At 34.7% G+C, this 14,825-nt stretch overlaps 1 pseudogene; it reads right to left on the reverse strand.

The window, feature by feature from the left end:
• Positions 1 to 4,781: 4,781 nt before the first annotated feature.
• Positions 4,782 to 6,908, reverse strand: LOC110024712 (annotated as a pseudogene).
• Between the last annotated feature and the right edge of the window lie 7,917 nt (positions 6,909 to 14,825).

Below are 14,825 nucleotides of genomic sequence, written 5' to 3' on the forward strand. Positions count from 1 at the left end.
CAAGCTTCCAACTCTCAGCGGTATTAAACTTCACCCACCCTGTAGGAGAAGACTGCCATCTCACCAAATATGGGAGTTCCAGAACCTTCCTCTGAGCAGAAGTAGATGACCCCAAGGAACCAAAATAAGCAATACCCAAGAAGAAATCAACTTTCATGCCACCCAACTTAAAAACTCTATGAAACTCTTGTACCTTCATGCTTGATCTTATTACAAGTCATCCATATAAACCAACATATAATGTATAAATATATTTGGAAAAAATGATTTTGCCTCCAATCAGAATTACATAAATTGCAAGAAGAAACTAAATCCCGAGCCAGAGTCCAATTATTGCCAAACCAATGACCCCCTTTCAACAAAATTTGCAAAGAAAAGGGACAAGTGAAGAAAAGATGTTCAATAGATTCCTCATTCGCATTACACAATGGACACAAAGATGCTAATCACAACCCTTTGAGTTTTAGAATATCATCGCAAGGAAGCACCTAGTGGAAAATTCTAGCCAAAAAAAACATCGAGGGAGTGAGTGCTCGAGACTAAATGCTTTCTCCCGATGGATTAGCTTGAAAATGATGTAAAGAAAATAACAAATTTTGAAATATACCCTTTGGATTCCACCTTCAACATAATAGAATCAAGCTTGTGTTGGTAAAAAGGAATAGTAGATATGAAACTGGTCTTCTTGACCCCCGCCAATTTATTAAGAAGGGGGATATTCTAGTGACCATCCAGCCAAGTGTGACCCACAAGGAGATCAGCACGAGCATCAACCCCTGGTAGGACATTAATCTGACACCAAGAATCATGCCAAAAGGAGATGTTTTTGCTACCCAACTCTCAAAAAATAATTTCCCTAGCCTACTCTCAAATTTGAAGAAGCCTCTTCCACATCCTAGAGTCACCCTTCCCTCAAGTAACAAAAGCAGGGTGAAATTTTTTGCAGTACTAATCATACATGAAGGATGCCCAAAAAAATTCTCCTATCCAAAAATTGAGCCAGTGTTTAAATAAATTAATATCAGTGGTGTGATGGAGTTGTTTAAATCGCAAATCACCCGTACTAGGACATTTGTAAACCTTTTCCAATAACACCATTTCCTTCACGAACGACCCTATTGACCTCACTTTTGGTTGAGGTCTAATTTCCTCCTTAGCAGCCTAGGGTGTAGCCATAAGACTTTCCTGTTGACTATTCCTAAGAGACTATTAAAGTACCCCTCACCATTATAAACTCTAAACTCTTCTTTGCTCAAATTGAAGTTCCACATATTGGTCCACATATTGGTCCTAACCTCTATCCTCTATCATTTAGTAGGTGGGGCCAGTATGGGGGAGCTCAAAGGGAGTCCTCATATGACTGTTTAGCCTTAGGGTGAACCCTGGGTGGTGTGGCCATGGTGAATTTCACACAAACACACACACACTTGATACCCCCCCACTTACACTCACAACCTCAGGCTTTAGTCAAATATGCTTAGTTGGTCCCTTAACATTTTAAGAAACTTATGTAGATGGTCCCCTAGGCCACTAGCCCTAGGCTAGGGTTTAGTTGAGACAAGTACATGGAAGACCCAAAGTAGGGAATTCTATTGGTCTATGGCTCAAGTAGGGTGGTTGTGTGGTTAGCAACCCCAATCTTACTAAAAAATCCCAAGTCAACTTTTTGCCCCCAAAAACCTAACCCAATTTACCAAACTACACTTGAAACCCCAATTTTGACCAAAAATCCCAAAAATTACCCAAAAAATCCAAATTTATTCAAAAAATCATTTCAAACTCTTTTAAACCACCCAAGTTATCCAAACCACACCAAAATTTTTAAAATTACCAAAATACCCCTGATTTTGTCAAATTACAAAAATACCCCTGGTGACCCAAACTATCCCAAAACCTTCAAAATCATTTCAAATGTCCCAAAAATCAATTTGAACCACTCTAGTGAGCCCACTTTAATCAATTTTCACCAAAACCCCCAAATTGCCCTCAAATGTCCAATTACCCCAATTTTACCTCAAATGTCCACCAATTTTATCACAATTTTCCCCAATTTCTTTTCTAAACTCAAATTAATCATGCCTAAAGTTGATTGAAACCAAATCCAAATTCAATTAGACCCAGTTTCAGACCTGAATCTTAAGCCCAATTCAAAATCTCTAATTTGACCCTAAGCCAAAATTTCACCAAATTGAACCCCCAAACCTATCTAAGTGCCTTAATTTTGAATCCTAAACTCTTTACAACACTCCTCCACATCAAAATGAACCATTGATTGGCCTTGGTCAAGCCCCAATCTCACTCAAATTCAACTTGGACCAAAACCCCAAATTTTGCCCCAAACTCCAAATTCCACCAATTTGAACTTCATAGCCCCAAAATTTCCACTCAATTGGCATTCAAAACTCTTCATGGAAATCCCTTGGACCAATATGAACCATTAATTGGGTCTAACCAAATCCCTAGCCCAATTCCAAACCTATGGCTGACCCAAATGCACCAAATTTGGCCATGAGCAAAAATCCATCAAATTGAGCTTCCAAATCAACTTAAAAGCACTCAATTCTTTTTCTAAACTCCTTGTGCAATCATCTACACCATTTTAACCAATAAATTGAGCTCAATGTCATGACTATCCCAACCCAAATGTGACTTCAAGCTAAAATGCCCAAAATTGAACCCATGCTCTAAAGTTGACCAAACTAAATCAAATTGGTCAAGCCCAAGCCACCACAACCACCCTTTGGACCCTAGTGACCAGGCTAGACTCACCTAGTCTACCCTACATAAGCCATGAACCAATGGTCCCTTGATTTAGGAAATCTCTTCCCATATTTGTCTTAATCCAAGATATAATTGCCATCAGCCTTAACTATTCAAAGTTAAGCATCATTTACCCTCCCACTCGCTCACCTAACTACCTGACCACCTCCTCTGCCCTGGTCGGCCGACCTAGCTGTCGGAGAAGCCAAAACTGAGAGCCATGTCAGCTATTTTTTTTTTAAATAAGATTTTAAAATTTAAATTTAATATAATATATATTGTAATTTTAATTTTTGGGAAAATGGTATATATATATATATATATATATACACATATATATATATATATATATGAAAAATGATGAGACCGGTTAGATCTCATATATCTAATAGTTTAAATAGCTGAGCAAGATAACATAAATGATATATCATCTTGAAGGACGAATGTATCACTTATTGGTAGGTTTAATTATCTAAACTTAAAAGTTTATGACTCTATTTTGGTCTGCAAAATTTATAGCCGACAGATTTCTAAATTCCCCTATCTAATACACAAATTAGATAGGTTTAAATTAATCTAGGTTCTTAAATTCCCTATAGGAGCAAGCCCCTATAGTTAATTGCATCTTAGACAATCGAAGTCACCTAAGAAACACCTAAGAAAACTCTCACTAAGAAAACTCTCAATTAAGATCAGGGTTTTATCTTCAAGAATTCAACGTTCAGGTTTCCACGATTGCTCATAGGAAAATTCAAATGGGATAGGTTTAAATAGGAATAGTTATTTCCGGATTCTAAAGGAGTGAAGAGTGGGAGATATCAAAGATACCGAATAAGATACAGTGACATCTAAAACTAACCTATGATTTGGCTTTACATCTTTGAAAAGGAAATTATATGATATTTCTGTCCTGCAAGTTATTTAGATATTCAGGGCTTATATATACATTTCATATGTAAATGGCTAGAGGAAATGTGAGGATTTATGTCGTACCGAACGACTACCACAGAATCATAAAAAGTTTAGGACTTATATCATACGATATAAAAATCATAGAAAGTCCTAAAAGATAATGTGAGAATTTATGTTGTCCCAGACGAACGACCTCAGCGTCTTATAGGTATGATATTTAAATCTATTAAAATTCTGCTGAAGCTCATCTTTCCACCATCTGTTGTAGTCCCGACCGCTGCTCGGAGATGAATTATCACTTGACCGCGTCGTTATCTCGTCCCGAGAAGAGAAGAGAGATGGAATAGAACATATCTAAAATGTCTTTTTAAAGATATTTAATGTATTCTCTTACAATGTGTTTAGAATTGGTGTTTGTTATTGTTGATTTGGGTTTGAATGTTTATAAATTTAAATGTTTCAATATGTATATTAAGAATTTAAAAATTAAGAAAAGATTTTAAAATAAAAGCCAAGTGGTTTTGGATGATCTCACTGATGCAAAGTTTGATCTCATCCCGTCTTGTTTGCTCCCGGATGGCTTCATGCTCTTCCAATGTCTTGATCGTGACCATTTTTACCTCGCAGAGGCGCACAGGAAAATTTGTATGAGAATATTACTCAACATAAGATTTTAAAAGTTTGTATAGGAATGCACTACGTATATGAACCTTAAAAATATGTTTTATTCTTATGCAATCAAATTCATCAATTAAGGATCAAAATGATTGAACTACTTGAAATTATGTATATCACTTTAATGGAGAAAATAGAAGGTTTTAACTTTATATTTGATACCACGACATTAAAATTAGGGGATATTTGCATACATACCATCCAAATCTTATGTATTTATATATCTAACATGTAAACCTTCAATTTTTACATTCCTGCCACTTTACCTATGTTTGAAATCGTATATTTCACTTTTTTTTAGTTTAAAAGGGTGATATCTTTTATGTGATAATAAACATGTGGGTGGCATAAATGTAAAAGCAAATTTTTTGTGTTAGATTTGTAAATACGTAGAAATTGGGTGGTATGGTGTAAATGCCCCAACTAATTTTAATAATTTTTATAAGAATAAAGTGATTAAAAAAATGAGTAATTAAGCTAAATTACCTTGGCACCTCAAACCTCATTGTTGACCGGATATGTAATAATGAAAGCTGATGCATCAGAATAGTTGCTTACGGGAAATCCTCCTAGCACTTGCAATGGACTCCAAAACAGCTGCTATCTTCATAGTCTTGGATTTCAATACCCTCACTGTCTGTTGCACATACCATTGCTCAACTTTATGATCAACCTTGTGAACACCAGTTCTCTCAAGAAAGAACACAAGGTCTTCACTATGCCTTGTTGAAATCTCACCAAGCTCAACTTTATGATATTCTATTATCAATATAACGAGTAGAAGTTGAGCAGAATGACTGAGTGGTTAAACATTTCTTTAATCGCCCTAAAGCAACTCTTCCGTTTGTGATAAGGAGATCATCAATTAGTACAATATCTTGCTTCCTTGATGTTCCAGCATTGCTAGGACAAAGCAAAGAATACTTTCCCATCTTTGCACAAGGTTGATGTAAGAATTGCATAATGAGAGTGCTGTCCTTGTAACGAATGTATCTACGAGCCAGGTCGATCTCGATCGCATCAAGATCAGGAGGTTCTACCTGGGTTGGAGCTCTCACTGTCAATGCTCGAATAACATGGACTCATAATGATAGCGAGGAACAGTCGTCCGCGAAGACCGCAACAATAATCTCGGAGACAACTTCTTCGACTCTCTTGTTCTTGTTAACGATGCAGAGAATTTTAAAGAGCATGCCAGCAGTCCGATAGGCTTTGCCAAGCTGACACGATCTACCTATTCTCTTCTTCAGCTAGCAACTTCATTATCTTTTGGAACAAGATCAGTAAATACAATTTCACCTAGTTCTTTGTATTTTTCTTTACACTGATCCAGGGTAATCTTCCATAATTGGTGTGCGCAGGAAAATCTTGACAATGAAGCCATGAAAGCACCGGCCTTCTGCTAAAGCTTTTGATTTCCAATAATCCCGAAGAACAAGTACCAAGGTAGAACAATTTGCCACAAATCCATAGTCCTTGGCTTCTGTAAATAAAACCAGACCACTCTCCAAGCCAGTTGCATATGAGGTCATACTCCCCAACGTAAATAAGTGGATTGATGCTGTTTTGAAGAAGAGCAGGGGTGCCCACTTCCAAGTTCTTCATCCAGTCAGTTATCATGGCCTCGCATATAGTGGGGATTTCTCCTCGACGTCATAATAATTGATATTTCCAGTAATCCTCAATATTGAACTAAAAATTACGTTGCAAACCAAATATGAAGCAAAGCAAGCAATTCTTTCAGAAGTACCGCAAAGCTTAATGGCCACCTCAAAAACTGGAACTATGTTTTATGAGTCTTTTATAGTCTGATTCATTTATTATTCTCATTTGCAATGCATAGTCTGGACAGTCTTTATATTGGATAACAGGATTAGTGAATCCTTACCAATGGTAAATCCCTTTAAATTGATGTAGATGTCCTCTTTAGCTTTATTTCCTTGGTGAACAAAGCTTGCAAAAGCAGGGATGTAATGCCCAGAATAAGATTCACACCAGCATCATTGTGATGAATATCACGTTGGTCTTAACTATAGTTAAATCCAGTTCCGGTAGGCTGATCTATATATAAGATCTGATGTCTAATCCCAAACCAAATTCATTCCACTCCAATTTAAAGTTGTCAGCTATTTTATAAAACTCATTTCTGTAGAAAATAACCAATTCGCTGTTGCAACCTGGTCTACCAATCAACCAAATAACTAACGAATCATTCTTGCTCTACCTTCACTCAAGGAAAAAAAAGAACAGTCTGGCTTCCTAAAGAGTGGGGAAGAAATGATTGCAAGGACAGCGAAAGAACTATCATCGCCATGACAATGCAAGACGATGTCAGAGGTAGATTAAAACTAGTGGTAGATACAGGGTCAACAGTAAAGATGGCCGCAGAGAGTAACCACTAAATCAAAAATGAAGTCATTGCAGATTTTGCAATCAATGCTAGCATTAATCAATGGACGAGTTGGAGAACCGATGAAGGCAATTTTCTTTGACGATGAATCCTCCTCCGGTGATAATTCGAATATGATATCAAGTGAAGAGTCGGCGATCACTTCTTCCATTACCATTTATTTGCAACAATGGCCACAGCTAGCTCAAATAATCAGAAGAATTCCTTTCAATTTTGGATGATCGGAGAAAGGAAAAGCTCCTTACGACTCATGAGGAAGAAGATACTCGGCTCAAATGATCTTGTAGCAACAACAAGCCAACACTCACGGTGAGAGGAGCACCGAACATCGGTTGCGATGAAGAAGGAAGGCCATTCATGTATCTCTTCTTGCGGTAGGATGGAAGAGGGCTAAAAGGCTCAAACGAGCGGAGTGAGAAGAAGCACGAGCGGGAAGAAAGAATTACACGCCAAGGAAAGAACCGCGGCGGAAAAATTGGGGTTGGCCCGGGAGAAAAGCCTCTAGGAAGAAATAAATGGCTATTTATAGCCCGGGAGATACTAGCAGTAGCTTGTTTCAGAAGCCAACAAGTGAGCTTGGGCTAGCTTGTAACCCAAATGTACAATTATTGGTGCCAAGATGCTTCAAATAACTCAAAATGTGATCTTCAAGGTGTTCAAAGTGACTCAAATAATTGTTGCAATGCCCAAGTTCATCAAAGTATGTGGTTCCAAGAAAAGTCTAAATTCATTCAAAATTTGGTGAAGTCAAAGGTATTTGAACTTGGCTTTGATTTGAAAATTTAAAATGGATTAGCAAGGTTATAAAAAGGATTTTATGGCCAAATTTGAGTGAATCTAAGTATGGAGTATAATCAATATGGAGCATCTAAAGTATGATGTGTGAATTAGAAAGAAAGGACAAAGTGAATGGGTGTGTGCATGTATATAGAGATTTTTATTTTTTTTATATTTATTATTTAAAAAATCACGGTGTGAATGTTATTTGTAGTGAGTGAAATTATATAAATGTGGGTATCTTCTCTATGTAAAATCGTCGTTTAACGAATATATCAATGACCAATCCTCGCATAGACGACAACCAAAGTCAAGCATATTGCTCTCAGCAAAAAGTCAAACATCGAACGCTGTAGGGTCTGCCTATGTCTTTCAAATTTCTATAGGAGTTCAATTTGAGCTTCAATATGTTGGCTTTTCAATTGACTTAATCAAACGTTGAGGATCTCAAACCGCCCATATGAAACTTCAAAAAACAAAGAAGTAGCTCGAATTTTAGCTTGAATTTCTAAGTGGTGTAGATCCCAGTCTAGTCGTTTAGGAGAATTAAAATAGAGAAATCCTAAGGATCTATCCTAGGGTATCTAGGGAAGTGAAAAGAAGACCTCAAAATGAGGTCAACATGCCACCTCCTCAAATCTAAACCCAAATTGACCCATCCAATATGTCCAACCCTAATTAGCTATTGGCGCCGCCCAAACCTCCACATAAGCAGCTAAATGCACCCACCAGCCACCCATGAGCTCAACCCAGCGACCATGGCTATAAATTGTGCTCCTCATGGCCAAAGAGGAGTGAGCTAAAAAAATCTAAAGGAAACTCTGCCAAAATCTCACCAGAGCTCCTCCAGTCCTTCATGAGTACAAGCCCACTGTTTCCGACCAATTTCTCAGACCAATTCCTTGCCGAAACTAGGACATAATTCCCCACTCCACTACACTACACCAAAGTCCAATTAAACTTGCCCACACCATCCCCAGAATGAGAGGAGTTGATTCCTTACAAAAGCCCTATCTTAGAGAGCCTCTAAATAGCCCAAGACCAACACCTGAAAATTGGTTTGATCAAAATCATACCTAGACAATTCACCATAGCTCAACAGCTCATCTGGAGGCTTGTTGGGCCCCTCTAAAGCTTCTCCAACCATCTGATTGAGGCTACACCTGTCAAACAAAGGAATTGAGCCCTCACCTCAATTTGAGCCTAATTTGATTCTCCATGCGTATAGACTATATTTCATACTATATAAACCATATGGATGTGTTCATCTCGAGTAGATGAAGGTGTAGGAACAAACCTAAAGCAATTTAGTTGAGTCTAGCTTGAGATTTTAGGGTTTTAGTTTGGACAGCTCACGGGTTACACCAGTTGGGGATGATGACGGAGCACCGTTCGATCACGCGTGTATCAAATGAAGGGCTAGGATCGCTCCAGAAAGAAGGATGGCATGTGAACTGCAGGGTGGCTGGCGGAGTGAAATGGTAGAGTGTTGCGTGGAAAGCTTGGAGCTGCCTAGGATGATGCGAGGCTAACTGAGTTAATTAGAAAAATCAAGGATTTTTTATTTAAATTAATTCTAGAACTTCAAAAATGCATATCTTAGTTTAGAAAATTAAAAAAAAATAAAATAAAAATACCCTATTGCTCAGTGAACAGAGAAGATTAATGTGGAACTAAAATAAAAAATATTTAGCTTGTTATTGATTTTTAGTTAATTAAATAGCCTCTGTAATGTTTTAATTTTAATTAAGTGTATAATAATCACCATGGCTTAGGATTTTACAGGTTTATTCATCATGATAGTGGGGATGTTTTTGTGATTTTTCCAAATTCAGAAAGCTTTTCTATAAATGTAACCCTAATTTCCAAGTTAGATGGCTATTTTGCTTGAATTACTTTATAGAAACTAAAATATAAATCATAAAATTATGGGACTTGCTTTTGTAGGATCCTTATAGTCAGAGGATGCTTGGAAAATTAAAAATTAAAATTTAGTATATGTGTAAATTTCTATAGTTAATTAAACCCCAAAAATTCATAAAAATTAAAATAAATCCATTATATTTCAAATCTTATTAAAATTAACTCCACACTATAAATAATACTTATTTTAACTCCATGTAAAAATTTAAAAATTATTTGATTAATTTTTACCAACAAAATAGATTTTTAAGTGAAATGACATTTTTGGCATTAAAATAATTATGTTAAATTTAATATAATTAGGAAAATTATGAAAAATGGTTTTCTGAGTTCCTTGTGATCAGTAGCACTTAGAAAAAATAAAAAATATTTTTAAATAAATACTTCAAGTTTAAGTGTATTTTTAAATTAAAAATAATTTAAAAATAACCAAAAATTTCAAAAAATACAAAAACGGCTCAAAATGTTACTAACTACTTCCTAATCACTTGGGATTTATTGGAATATTTTTCCTGATTTTTCTAAATTAAATATAAATTTTCAAAGGCTAAAATTTATCTTCTCTAATTTTCCATTAAAAATTATTATATTAAATAAATTAAAATTTACAAAATGAAAAGTTTGATCCTCTGAGTTCTCTAGACTTAGGGAAATTTAATAAAAATATAAAAAAAAAATTTTGAAATTAAAACATATTTTCTATTTAATTCAATCATAAAAATTAATAAATAATTGAAATTATAATTAAAATATAATTCAAAAATTTATATAATTTTGTTCAAGTCTTCCTCTGACCGAAGTGAACCTCTAATAATTTTCCCATGACCAAAAACATTATTTTTATTTTTTAAATAAATTAAAATTTAAAAATCCTATTTTTTTTAAGTTAAAATAATTCTTTAAAGTAAACTAAATTTTGAAAAATCACATTTTCTTCTCTGATATTTTAATTGACCCATCAATGGGGTACTCTAAAATTTTCAGAAATCATTTGAATTATACTTGACAAGTTATGGAGTAGAGAGCCCCAAGGGCAAAATGGTCATTTTAGATTTTGGTGACTTAATCAAAATTTAGTATCAACCAAAGAAAAAAATGGGTACTTTTTATCTTGATGAATTCTTTTGGATGTTTGAAACATAATGGGTTAAAGAGGTAGAAAACAATTTGCCACCTTTCCATGATGAGAGTAAAATTGTAATTTCCTAAATTATCAGGATTTGGAAGTTAATTAAAATAAATTATTCTAAGGTGATGGGCTTAGGCTAGGAAGATGTTAATCCACTTATTTTAAACCCATAATTGGTGATGATATGATCTTTTAATAAGAATACATATCACTTAGATTAAATTTTTTTATAATTGCAATTTCACCCATAAAAATTGTTAAGGGCTTGGTAGTGAGCTAAGCCTAAGTTAAATTAGCATAATGAGGTTTAGAAAAGATGACATGATTAATAATTAACACCCTCTAAACATTATAAGCCCAACTTTAGTGTTGGGTACAAAATCTTTAATGACTTAAGCTCGCCCGAAGGGCATCCACATACATAACTTTTAAGTAAAATATGAACTGATTAATTTAGGATCCCACTCTTGGGATAATTAAAAATACCAGGTTCACTGAGCATAAGGTGTATAACTCATCAAAATTAAAGCTTTGAATGATTAATGGAACAAAATAATAGGTTCAAAATGAACTTGAAATGCATCAAGGGATTCTAAAAGTTGTTCAGGCTCGTGTCCTGAACATTTTGAGATCTCTTGGATATTTTGAAGGATGATTGAACTTATTATACTTTTGTTCTAGAAAATCATCTGCTAAAATCTTTAGGGACTCACCAAGTCATGACTTAGGTTTGACAGCTACACCATCATCTACTCTTGCAAATTATTTTTCCTACAAAGTTATATACATGTTGTAAAAGCTATCTTTCAGTGGGAATGCCGAGAAGATGATAGTATGCATTTACAGTTATTTATTTTGCTACAAAGTATTATAACTGCTTGGTTGTGCACTTTACTTTACTTGCAAATCAAAACCTTCTTAAAAAAGTAATCAACTCTTTTAAAAATCTAAAACAAATTGTTTCAAAAGTAACCATAAATCCTTTGAAATATCACTAAAAATAACACGTTCTTTTAAATTTATGGGAGTCTCTTTGAGGAGGTAACCCACGCTTGCTAATGAGATCTTCCCGGTATATATGGGTTTAACAACTCGTATAAGATAAGTAAATTCAAAAGAAAATAGTGATACCAGAACAAAGGAACTGTGAGATCCTAATCGGTGCCGCTCTGATCAACTTTAACCCCCTCATAATGATTGAACTTAAAATTGTCATTTAAACATCCAAAACTTAGACTTTGGTACTGCTACTTAACCAAGGAGCCCAGAGCTAACTTTGTGGGCAGCCTTCTTCAACAACACGAGGATCTACCACAACTCGAGGATTTGCAATAGAATGAGAATCTACAACAACATTTTTTTCTTAGAATTAAACAATAAGTCATAGGATTTTGAGGTTGTCAACCTAGTGCAACATAAATCCTCAACTCATTCCTTAGGTCCTTGCACAATCATGTTGTGTAATTTAAGTCCTAAGTCGTTTTAAGATTCTTAGGTTATCATTTGTCACAACCTAAATCCTCACAAATCCTCACATCTTCCAGACTATCCTCACATCTTCCAGACTATTTGTGCGACCGTCTCACACAAATGTAAGCCCTAACTATTAAATTTGGAATGACAAATTATTTGATAATTTTCCCCTAAAATTAAAGTCAAACCTTAGGATGGCTTGGGAAGTCATCAAGGTTCTCCTCAGGATCTATGACAACCCCTAGTTCTTCTTTCTTTGAATTCCAAGAGAAAATGTTCCAAACTTGAGCATGTCCCATTTTACACCTCTTTGTCTGATCTTTGAAAAGTCCTGTCCTTTGAAATTCTTGAAGACAATATTTTCTGATATAAATCAAAAATTTTCTTAAGTGACTTCGATCATTGAAGATGTAATTGACTATAAGGGTTTGCCTCTATCGGGAGCTTTAAGAACCAAGGTAATATAAACCATATATATTTGTTTATATTAGATAGGGGAATTTGTCGGTCAACATAAAGGTTCGCAGACCAAACGTATGTCGTAAAATCTTTAGTTTATTTAATCGAACCTCATCAGTAAGTAGTGTATCTATCCTTCATTGTAGGTATATTGCTTGCGGTGTTGTGCTAATTTATTTAAACTATTTTTTATATGAGATTTGTCAATCTTTTATTTTTTAAAAAATTAAAATGTTAATTTTTTCAAAAATATATATATATATAAATTAAATTAAATAGCTTTTAAAACCGAGCGTCAAGATATCAATTTTGGCGGCCGACAATTTCTAATTTGGTGACCGACGGACTCCCCACCCATTAAAAATTTATTAAAACACCTTTTAAGGGCCTTTTGTGTGTTTTTTTTTAATGTTTAGTACTTGTAAACCATAAAACAGCATACTTTGCAAAATACTCCTGATCGCAGTAATACGACCACCAAAGGACAAAAAATGGATCTTCCAATCGAGTATCCGGTTTCTAATTTTTTCCACAACCTCATCCTATTTATTCTGCTTCATCCTACCCTTAAGTAATAGCACTTCCAAATATTTAATAGAAGAGCCGAGAAAAAAAAAAAGAGTATAATTAGCAGCCTAAGTAGGATTTCTTTGACCTACATATTTGCCGATGTATAGGTTACATTTGTTACCACTAAATTGAAGCCCCAAGAGTGACTGAAAATCCTCTAGCAATTGATAAATTTTCTTGAAAGTATAGTTACTGGCATTAGAGAAAAGTACAACATCATCAACATAAGCTAAGTGAGAGACGATTACCTTAGATTTATTAGCATAGTGAAGATAGGGCAATCTACCGAAGAGGTCATTAAGCATATGGGAGAATTAATCAAACACCAATATGAAGATAGTGGATGAGAGTGGATCACCCTGCTTTAACTCATGCTCGGCACTAAAAAAACCTTGTAAATCACTATTAATGAAGATGTTGTATTTATTGCAATGAAGCCAATTGAAGATAAGCTGACAAAAAGGGGAAGAGAAACCCCTAGCTTTAAGAACATCCAAACTAAATTTCCAAATGAAGGAATCATAGGCTTTGTGAATATCCAATTTAGTAACTAACACGCCAAAAAACTACCTACTTTTTCATATTTATTATATGCTCAATTTTAATTAATTTTAATAATATTTTTTGCATATTTTTGGTATTTTGCATTTTTTTGGTTTTAAATACAAGAAATAGACTTTTTGAGAAAATGAAGTAAAAATAGTGCAATTTGGAGTAAAAACGAGCAAGAATGAAAATTCTGACTTGGCACATTTCAATATGTCTTTCTATACTTAATATACTTTACATTTCTCATATATTTTTGAATGAAATTACACTTTAAGAAAAATATTTTTTTTATTCTTATTTTGTAGTTATATCTGTTATGAGCAAAATGCAACTGAAACGGGGCGAAACGGAGTTGAAACGGAGCCAAACAAAGCAAAATGGTGGAGCTGCTGCAGAGTGGCCCATGATGCGCCAAACTGGCACATGATGCACCAAAATCTAGAGAACTGTTGCATGATGCACTAGAGATGACTTCTTACAGATTAAGGCTTCAAAGGGACACTTGTTCTAAACACCCCTTGAAATGATACAATGCATCCAGACAATTTGGAAGGTTATTTTGTGAAGGGATATGTCTCTTGTATCAATGAACATGTATTTTGAATTCAAAAGAGTTGACTTTTGGATAGAATTTTGGAGGGAATTTTGAATTCTTTTTGGAGGGAGGCAGCCTTTTATAAAAGAGAGGTAAGTCTAAGGCTTGAAGAAGAGTTTTTGGGTGTGTGTGTGAGTGTGTGTGCGTGTGTGGCGTGAGAGAGAGAGACAAGGGCTTGTAGATTTAAGGGCTTGTGAGACAAGGGCTTGTAGATTTTCTTCAAGGATTGTAAGAGAAGAGGGAAGGTGAGAGATTTCTTCTTCATTACACTTCTAAGAGAGAATTAAGAGTGCTTTTAAAGAGCGAAAGGCTTGGAGAGAACTTCTAAGAGTTTTCTTGGGAAGGATTGTGAGATAAGTTGTGTCTTTTATTTCTTTTATTTTGTAAACTTGCTTTTATAAATGAAATCCTTATTTTTTCGTATTCTTCTCATAAATTTTGAGTAATCTTCTTTATCCTTCTCCTTACTTTGAGATCTTCTCCTATCCTTCTCCTTACTTTGAGATATGATTTTGTGAAAAATTGATTTTATTTTATATGTATTTAAATGTCAATAATTTGTGATTATTTGAACTTCGATCTTCTTTTACTTT

Source organism: Phalaenopsis equestris, unplaced genomic scaffold, assembly GCF_001263595.1.
Source record: "Phalaenopsis equestris unplaced genomic scaffold, ASM126359v1 Scaffold000270, whole genome shotgun sequence".
NCBI classification, from domain to species: domain Eukaryota; kingdom Viridiplantae; phylum Streptophyta; class Magnoliopsida; order Asparagales; family Orchidaceae; genus Phalaenopsis; species Phalaenopsis equestris.